The 10,548-nt window shown below is 27.4% G+C and overlaps 1 pseudogene; it reads left to right on the forward strand.

Annotated features, from left to right (window-relative positions):
* Positions 1-7,571: 7,571 nt before the first annotated feature.
* On the forward strand, positions 7,572-9,187 carry LOC140674150 (fatty acid synthase-like; annotated as a pseudogene).
* Positions 9,188-10,548: the final 1,361 nt, after the last annotated feature.

Below are 10,548 nucleotides of genomic sequence, written 5' to 3' on the forward strand. Positions count from 1 at the left end.
TTAACAATTAAAACAAAAATTAAGACAACTTATGAAAGAAAAGAAAATGATTAAGTAAGTATGTCTAAAAGTTTCTTATTATTAAAACTCATATTAATACCTTTCATTTTTCATTGAAGACGATTATGATCTATATAAGATTTGATTAGAGCATAAAATTTTTTATATATCATTTTAATATAATTTTTATACAAGAAAATAATTTTAAAAGATGAATAAATGCAGAGCAAATTCACGTAGAAAGTATACTTATACACAATGGCTGTGTCCCTTTAGATGCACGCACTGAAAGCATCAGTCTACCTTTGTTACTTATTATACCTCGTAGAAAAGTAAAATAACGCTTTTAGACTGTGAGTGTCCAAAGGAAACAGCCATAGATAAAACATGACAAAATAATAATATTTATTAACAAAGTATTGTAAATTAAAGAATATAATGATTAATTACTAAATAAACTAAATAGTATTGAAAAACATAAATATTATTTAAACGTAAAAATTTAAATATTTTAATTTTAATTAATTCTTTTACATAATGACGATTCTTTTATAGTAACAAACATATACAAAAATAAGTTTTTAACCCGAATAATGTTCTGATAAAATTACATAAACTATTAATAAAGAATTAACCAGTGAATAATATTCTTAATTCTTTTGTTAGTGTATGTTTTTAAAAATGTATATATATATATATATATATATATATATATAATACTCTCATAAAACAGTTTACATTTACAAAAAAGAACGAATTAAAAATATCTCAAAAAAAAGCAAATGAAAAATTCTTTACGTATAGAGTACTCATATCATAATGATGGATAATAACAAAATAGAGTTATTTATTAACAAAAAATTGTAAATTAAAGAAACATGATAATAAATCATAAAAATAATTATGCATATAAAATTATATTCCATACAGAATTATAAGAACAATTCCGGGGATTACGCCCAATGTTCAGAATTGAGTGTAGAAATTGAAGAATGTTGAAATTTCCGTTATATGTGCCTTGCTATTAATGGTCCACATATCAAAATTTAGTTAATAAGAAATAAAACAAATTTAAAAAACTGTTTGAGTTGCTGATTATTACTAAGAAAAATTTATATTAATATTTAGTTTGTGTTATTTATGAAAATTTATGTTATTTATGAAAATAGAATCCTCATGTTATATCCATGCCCAGAGAAGGATGTGCCAAAGGAAGGACGTAACAATTACTGCATTAAAGTCAGACGTCTTATCGTGAATGATCGGGTCGAACAAACCGCAAAGTTCGAAAAGCAAGTAAGAGACGGTTCTATCGCTATTATTCTGCCTTTCCAAAAGCCTGTTTGGTTTCTTTTTGTAATAGAATTTGATCTCTTTTAGACGGAACGGGACCAAATGTGATCTTCAGACTGGGAGCGAGAGAAAATTATAGAGAAAATAATAATTTAAACATCAAATCTAAATGTATTCGCAAGTTGAAAAACAAAGTATTCATTAAATTTGTATATAATTTTATAATATTCATACATAATTTTATAATATATTAAATAATAATTTGTTTATCAAATGTTGAGTGTGAATCCATGTGTGCAGGTATGAGTGTGTATGTTTATCTCGCAAATGTTACAATATATTTGTACGGAGGTTGTCAGTCAGAATGACATCAAAATGACTCTAACATTAAGTTATAGGTTTTGACTAATTATGTTATTTTTTATATAAGTAAAATTAAATGTAACCAAAAATATAAATGTGTCCTGTGTGAAAATATGAATAATATCGGGGAAAGTGGTTAATAAAGAAGATGGTTATTGAGTTAGAAAATAAGCGAGGGAATGGAAAAAATGATTCAAAAGATCGATATATTAGAATATTGAATTAATTTATGTTTAAGAAAATTAATTTAATTTTATTGAGAAAAAAAATAGGAGGAAATTTCAGTTAACATATCATTTAAGCTGACTCTCTTAACATACTGGCGATACGGCGATATGACTATTTTTTCTATTATCAATTTAATGATTATTATCACGACTTTGCAGAAAAAAGGAACCATGAGGAAATGTTACGTTCGACAGAACGTAACATTCATTATTTATTCTCGGACTATCTCTAAAATTATTTCATAAATGTTTTTTTTTAATTTCTATTTTGCTTTGAACTGTTTTATAAAAATTTATATCATATAAGAAGTATCAATTTTTATAAAATAAACCAAAACTCTATTACTATTATTATAATCTATCATATATTTTTAATAATATATTTACTCAATCCTTTATTTTTATTACATATATATATATATATATATATATATATATATATATATATATATATATATATATATTATATATTATGTATTTAATAAAAACTGTTTACATCTTTTATTGTTATTATAAATATATATTATATTTATTTTATTGTTATTATACACATACATATAGTATATATATATATATATATATATATATATATATATATATATATATATTTAGTATATATATATATTTAATAATAACTGTCTGCATGTTAATAAAACGATTAAAAAGCTTAAAATCGTTTTATTTATTTTTCTTTTTTAGTTTTCATTTCAAAAGTTTTTAATTTTAATTATATTTTAATTCAATTAAATTTATTTAAAATTTATAGTTCTTTTTGTTAAATATTTCTATATTGGAGAAAAATATTTTGAATCTATCACGATGTATATGAAAGAAAAGACTCAATTAATATTAATAATTAATAATAAAAACATAATTTATTTATTAAGTTTAACACTTATAAACAATTTCGACTTTGACATATATTGTCAAGATCATGATTCTAAATAATGAAAAGAATTCAACCGCTTGTTGTTAGTTAAAATAAATTATTATAGTAATAATAAGATTTTAATCACTTATTATTGGTTTGATGTTAGCTGGTGGAACTAGTACAGTCCCTGGTTTATTAGACCTGGATCTTAAAGTTTCTCCGACAATGAGACTCTATTATTAAAAGTTTAAATAATAAATTAAGTTTAAATAATAAAATATTACTACGTAGTAATATTTATTGTTATACTAAAGTGTATCCAATTTAAAATTTTTTAAGCATTTAAATTTAAACTTTTTTATGTACCTTGTTTGTTAAGTATTAATTATGTGTAATATAAGTATCCTACACACATACACATACAATTAAACAAATATATAGATCTTTACATAAAATGTTTAAAAATAACAAAAATTGAGAAATGAATATGTGAGCGACGGATAAGCTGTGCATGCATGGATTTGCCAAATGAGGTCTCCACTTCGCATTATATCCTTCAGTGCAAAAGAAGTTTATAGTTATATAGTTTATTTCACATTTTTCCATTTCACATTATCTAGTGCTTTCAGTAACACAAGTGTACATAATTATATGATTCATGTAGGATTTTTATATTTTATAATTTTTGTGTGATATAAGATTTTTTCAACATTATCTGCTTGAAAAAGATATTTCTTTTCTATTTACTTTTAACCTGAAAACACTGGCGATGTTGAGTGTAGGTCTAGCTTCCAGCAATCTTGATTTGCATAAGCGTTATTTTTGTTAATAATCTTTTGATAAATCATAAAACACGGTTGCTTTGTAATATTTTGAAAATTTTCAGAATTATGAATTTGACAAAATACATCAAGGTTTAGTTCTCTCCTAGACGTGCAATAAAATAAACATTTATTGTGTGATACTATACTGTATTAATATTGCAAAATATACAATAAATTGTAATATAAATAATGCAAAAAGATAATCTTATGTGAGAAAGAAATAACAATGGAACAAGAAATATGCATTTTTTATCTAAATATTTACTTGCAACTTGCAACACCGTAAGAAGTGCGCTACACAATAGAATAATCGCATAATCATGTGCATTTTTATTCAATTTAAAAATTCAAATTTTTTGCTATATCCGATAAACTTTGATACAAACCTACTCCATCTTAAATTTAATTGCATATATAATCTACTACTGTTATTTGATTGCAAATTTTAATTTAAAAAATTATAAAATAGAGCTCTTAAAATCAATAGCATAATATGTAACACATACGTACTCAAGCACACTACGTACTCAAGATTCTTAAACTTCAGAAATAAATGTACATTAAAAAATAAGTAAAAAATACGTAAATAGATAGTACATATGCTATAGACTCTGGTTAAGAAAGTTTAATCAAAAATGCTAATTTTACTTCTTTGTATATATAATCATATATAATTATATCCAAAATTTGGCGCAATCTGACCATATGTAATATAATTTGTCCATATATAATTAAATCTGAAATTTGACGCGATATGATTTGATCATAATAACCATATACAAGAATATCCGAAATTTGGCGTGATGTGATCTTATCTTTTTATAATCATATTCGGCTGGATCTGTTTTCATATATAATCAGATTTAAATATGATTATGTAAAGATGTGATCATATAAAAACATATCGTGCTATTTTTCGGGTATTATTATACATATATGAACATATAAAATTACATATGTTATCGGATCTTTTTATATCTAATTATATATGTTTACATCTGATCATATTAAACCATTTTTTTTCAGGTACTGCTTGCATTACTTGGGAAGAAATTATAACTTAAATTTATAAATTTCTTTGATCTTAAACTTTTTGACGGTAGTGTACATCATGCTGATTATAACTAAATGTATAATTATATGAGATTATACATTCTACTTTTCCGGTAGTTGATCAGGTTATTATGATGTATATATTGATAGGTCACATAATTCATATCGTACCTACCCGGTAAAAAATTTCTCATATATAATTATACAGGGTGGATCATTTTAATCCATCCAGTCGAATATCTCGAAAACCAAGCCCGGGAGAGAAAAATGTTTCAGACAAAAGTTGTATGGTTTCAAGGGAGCCATAAGATGGTACCATTGGTTTGACCTTGAAAAGTCATTTGAAGGTCACGTGAAGGTCACTTCAAGTTTTTTAAATGGAATACCCTATATATTTTTACATATTCTTGTAGCTCATCTCGAGAGCTTTCCAAAACACTTATGACAAAGGATTTTTCATTAAGTATTTTTTGAGTTATAAGGCTTCAAAGTTGCAGTATTTTGACATAAAATACAAGATATCTCGTAAAATATTCATTTTTTGATTTTCTTACTCTAATACTTTTATGCACAGAATAATGAGACGAATCAATTGGTGTAAAGAAAACACATAATTATGTTAAAGTAAAAATGTGTAAGTGTTAGATGCAAATTCAGATTTTTACTTTAACATAATTATGTGTTTTAATTATACCAATTTTAAGGAACACATTTCTGATATAATTATAAGACATTTTCTTCTTTACCAAAATTTTATTTAAAGCATAATTTTATGTTATAAGATAAAATAGTTAGCGACTCATGCGGCGGTAATCACTCGTTGGACGGTCAGCTGCGCCCGCGGTGCGCGCGCATATTTTTTTATTTATTTATCTATTAATTTATTGATTTATTGATTTATTCATTATTATGGGATATACCCTGTATATATATATATATATATACATACATACAAGGTCATTTTACGGACGGAAGGTTGTTCTGGGACACCCTATATATATATATATATATATATATATATATACAGGGTATATCTAGGGTGTCCCAGAACAACCTTCCGTCCGTAAAATGACCCTGTATATATACATATATATATATATATATATATATATATATATATATATATATTCTTCTTTATTTATTTTTTTATTTATTTATCTATTAATTTATTGATTTATTGATTTATTCATTATTATGGGATATACCCTGTATATATATATATACAGGGTATATCCCATAATAATGAATAAATCAATAAATCAATAACTCAATAAATTAATAGATAAATAAATAAAAAAATAAATAAAGAAGAATAAATACAGTTAGAAATGTATACAAATTTCTGATTGCTTTTTAGTCTTACTTATTATTTTGTTTACTTAATTACGTATTAATTTGTTTAGACATTTATTCAATTATTTAATCTATAAATTCTTATGGCTAATTAAGCAGCGATGGGAATAACTACGGGATGTTCGCCATGAGTATTTAGGAAGATTACTGGCAAAAAAAACATTACTATAATAAATAAATTGTTTAATAACCAATTTGTTTAAATAATTTCTTAAAAAATTGTCTTGACATGTATCATATACATATGATACTTACGTTATTTTTTTCATCATAAGTATATGACACATGTCAAGACAATTTTTTAAGAAATTATTTAAACAAATTGGTTATTAAACAATTTATTTATTATAGTAATGTTTTTTTTGCCAGTAATCTTGCTAAATCCTCATGGCGAACATCCCGTAGTTAATAAACATAAAAAAGAGCTCTCATTCAAATAATAAAAAATTAAATTGGCGAAAGACTGCAGAGCAAGGACGTGAATAACATCAGATTAAAGCACAATATCGTGTAGTAATATATATATAATTCAAAGAAACAAAAATTTTAAATTGACACAAAAATATAAGATACAATAAAAAGTTTCTAAATTACGAACGTTTTTTTACGAACGTTTCTTGTTTTGAGCCTTCTTCAGCGCAAAGTATAATGTCTGTGATTTACATGTAAAGAAAGAATGATAAGAGTATGAATATAAAATTAAAAATTACAAAATTACAAAATAGAAATATTAAGAAGTCATGAAGAGCAGTCGGCGGAATGCAATTACAAATATGATTTACAAATTTCACGAGTATTCTTTAAATGAATTAAACTGCAACGGTTGGTAGGCCGGGAAGATGTAGCAGTAGGATGGACCTTCTCGCTTCTACTCGCACAGATTTGTCAATCTTTGTTAATTAATTTCTCGGTAATTATTACGAAGATCGCAAAATGGTAAAGGAACTTTCTATTCGGTTTGACCTGCTCTATCTGTCCATAAAAGGTCGGGCGATTATTACTGTACACTCTGTATAGTATATATATGTATACATATACATATGTATACATATATACAGAGTGTTCGGAAATTAAATCAGCAAACTTTCAGAGGTTGTGGGGGGCACCAAAAAGATCATTTTTCGCAAATGAACCTAGGGTCAGAAACGTGTCGTTACAGCGCTATGGCACACAGAGTGTTCGAAAAAGGTCGAACTTTGAAATATCTTTGTATAAGTGATGTCATGCAGGAAGATCCAAAGTAGATAATAATGTTTTGAAAAGGTTTCGAGGAAGGCTACAAAAATATGCGATAAAACTAAGCGGTTTTATTTAAAAAATTCAAGGTGATCTCGACCTGACCTTAGCGACGATTCCGACCCTAGATTTATTTGCAAAAAATGATCCTTTTGATATTTCTTACAACCTCTGAAAGTTTGTTGGTTTAATTTCCGAACGCCCTGTATATCACCTTCTGTTTCATTTCAAAGTAATTGAGATGTTATATATCTTTTTAAGAATATTTTAGTACAATTATTATCAATAACTTAACAATATGATAATATTATTTTTATTCAATTACTTTAAATCCTGACAGATATTTATAAAATGCCTGCTCGAATAGGAAAAGTTAACAATCTACAAAAATTTGATGCAGAATTTTTTAACATATCGGCCGAAGAAGCTCATGTACTTGATCCTGGAAGCAGAATGTTACTTGAGCATATGTATGAAGCAATTATTGATGCGGGTGTAAATCCTACAGAATTACAAGGAACAAACACAAGCCTTGTCACAGCAATAGGTGTTTGTGAAGGATATTTAGATTTAGTATACGAAAAACCTCATGTATGTGATTCACATTAGTTATTTTAATTTAAAAAAAAATAGATAAAAGAAGCACGCACTCTTAAAATAGTCTATAAATATATTAATATATACATATAGAAAGATTGCGATTAATATAAGAAAAATATTTTTGATAAATGAAATAAAAACTGTAATTAATTTAAAAAAAATAGATAAAAGAAGCACGCACTCTTAAAATAGTGTATAAATATATTAATATATACATATAGAAAGATTGTGATTAATATAAGGAAAATATTTTTGATAAATGAAATAAAAACTGTAATTAATTTAAAAAAAATAGATAAAAGAAGCACGCACTCTTAAAATAGTGTATAAATATATTAATATATACATATAGAAAGATTGCGATTAATGTAAAGAAAATATTTTTGATAAATGAAATAAAAACTGTAATTAATTTAAAAAAAATAGATAAAAGAAGCACGCACTCTTAAAATAGTGTATAAATATATTAATATATACATATAGAAAGATTGCGATTAATATAAGGAAAATATTTTTGATAAATGAAATAAAAACTGTAATGGGTAACAGATTGCTGGATTACCCATTCTTGGGTGCAATAAAGCTTTGATAACAAACCGAATTTTTTATTGGCTTGGCGTTATTGGACCATCGTATAACATCGATACTGCATGCAGCTCAAGTCATTTCGCTATGGTGGAAGCTTACAGAATAATTCGATCTGGCATTTGCGAAGCGGCTATTGTTGCTAATGTCAATTTATGCATTCATCCTTTATTTACTCATCAGTTTTTTCGTCTAAGTATGTGAAAAATAATATTATCGTGTTCAAAGTTGTTACATTGTCAAATGATATATACATATTTATTGATATATCTATGAGATAATAATATTTAATTAATTATATTATTGTAATTAATAATATTTTTTAAATCATTTTGTTAAATTCAGTTGTTTTGTTTTTAAATAATATGTAGTTAATTCTTTTACATGTATTTATTAAAGTTCCTTATAATAATACTTAGTAAATTAATAAAAAAATCGGTAACAAAATTATATTGATTGAAACAAATAAACTACTAATAATGTTTTAGGAGTTTTATCTGCTGATGGATACTGTAAACCTTACGATTAAGAAGGTTCTGGTTACATACGTAGTGATGCAGCTGTAGTAGTATACCTACAAAAAGCAAGAGATGCAAGAAGAATTTTTTGTCTATGCGACTTTTGTCTATGGTAAAACCAACTGCGATGGCTATAAAGAAGAAAGAATTACTTTTCCATCATTTGATAAGCAAAAAATATTATTGGAAGAATTTTACGGAGAATGTGGTATTTCGCCTCTTAAGCTATCTTATAGCTATATATCTATAGTTGCGATCACGTGACATACTTAAAAATATACACACACACACCCACGCACGCACGCACGCACGTACGCACGCACGCACGCACGCACATGTACATATACATATACATATACATATACATATACATATACATATGCATATACATATACATATACATATACATATACATATACATATACATATACATATACATATACATATGCATATGCATATACATATACATATACATATACATATACATATACATATACATATACATATACATATACATATACATATACATATACATATACATATACATATACATATAAATATACATATGAATTACTCAGATACCAAGTGGTATGTACAAATCCATTAACAAAAGTTTGAAAAATAAAGGCCCAGTAAACGCTACTTCTTCTTCAGCCTATTGCCATCCACTTCTGGACGTAAGCCTCTTCCATTCCTTTCCATGTTTTTCTGTCTTGGGCGGTCTGGATCCAATTTCTGCCCGCATGACGATGTATATCGTCTCTCCATCTTATCTGGGGTCTCCTTACATCTCTTTTGGTTTCTCTGGATCTCCATTGTAGGATGGTCCTAGTCTTTTTTCTCTCGTCCCGAGCCACATGTCCCGTCCAGCGCCATTTGTTCCTCGCGATGCGCTCTATCACATCCACGACCCTTGTCCTCCTCTTTATGTCTTCGTTCCTCACTTTGTCTCTTAGGCTGAGCCCCAGCATGGCCCGCTCCATGGCTCGTTGGCATACCCTAAAACAGTTTGCACTCTACTTAGTGAGTGTTATGGTTTCCAGCCCGTATGTTGTGACAAGTAGGATGCAGCTTTCGAAGACTTTCCGTTTTAGGTTTATGGGGATTCGCGGGTTCCTCAGGATGTGAGCTAGTTTGCCGAACGCGGCCCACGTCAACTGTATTCTTCTGTTGATCTCGGCTGTCTGGTTTTCTCTACCCAGTTTGATTCTGTGGTCTAGGTATACATACTCGTTTACTGTTTCCAAGACGTGGTTGTCCAAAGTTACTTAGATGTTGCTCTGGCTGACAATTTTGGTCTTCTGGAGGTTCATCTTTAGTCCCACTGCTTGGGACCTCTCCTTGAGCTCTCTCAGCATGTCACCCAGTTCCTCTGGATCTCCACTCACGAGTATAACGTTATCCGCGAACCTTAGATGGCTCAGGCGCTTTCCATCGATGTTCATTCCTTTCTTCTCTCAATCCAGACCTTTGAAGATCCTCTAACGTAAAGGTAAACAACTTTGGGGATATAGGGTCCTCTTGTCTGACTTCCCGTCTGACAGGAACTTTGTCGGTGATCTTTGTCAGGTCTTCTGTAATCTTAACCTGCAGAGTGACATTTGCGTAGCAAATGTAGCAGTCTT

The sequence above is a fragment of the Anoplolepis gracilipes genome, chromosome 15 (assembly GCF_047496725.1).
Source record: "Anoplolepis gracilipes chromosome 15, ASM4749672v1, whole genome shotgun sequence".
In the NCBI taxonomy this organism is placed as follows: domain Eukaryota; kingdom Metazoa; phylum Arthropoda; class Insecta; order Hymenoptera; family Formicidae; genus Anoplolepis; species Anoplolepis gracilipes.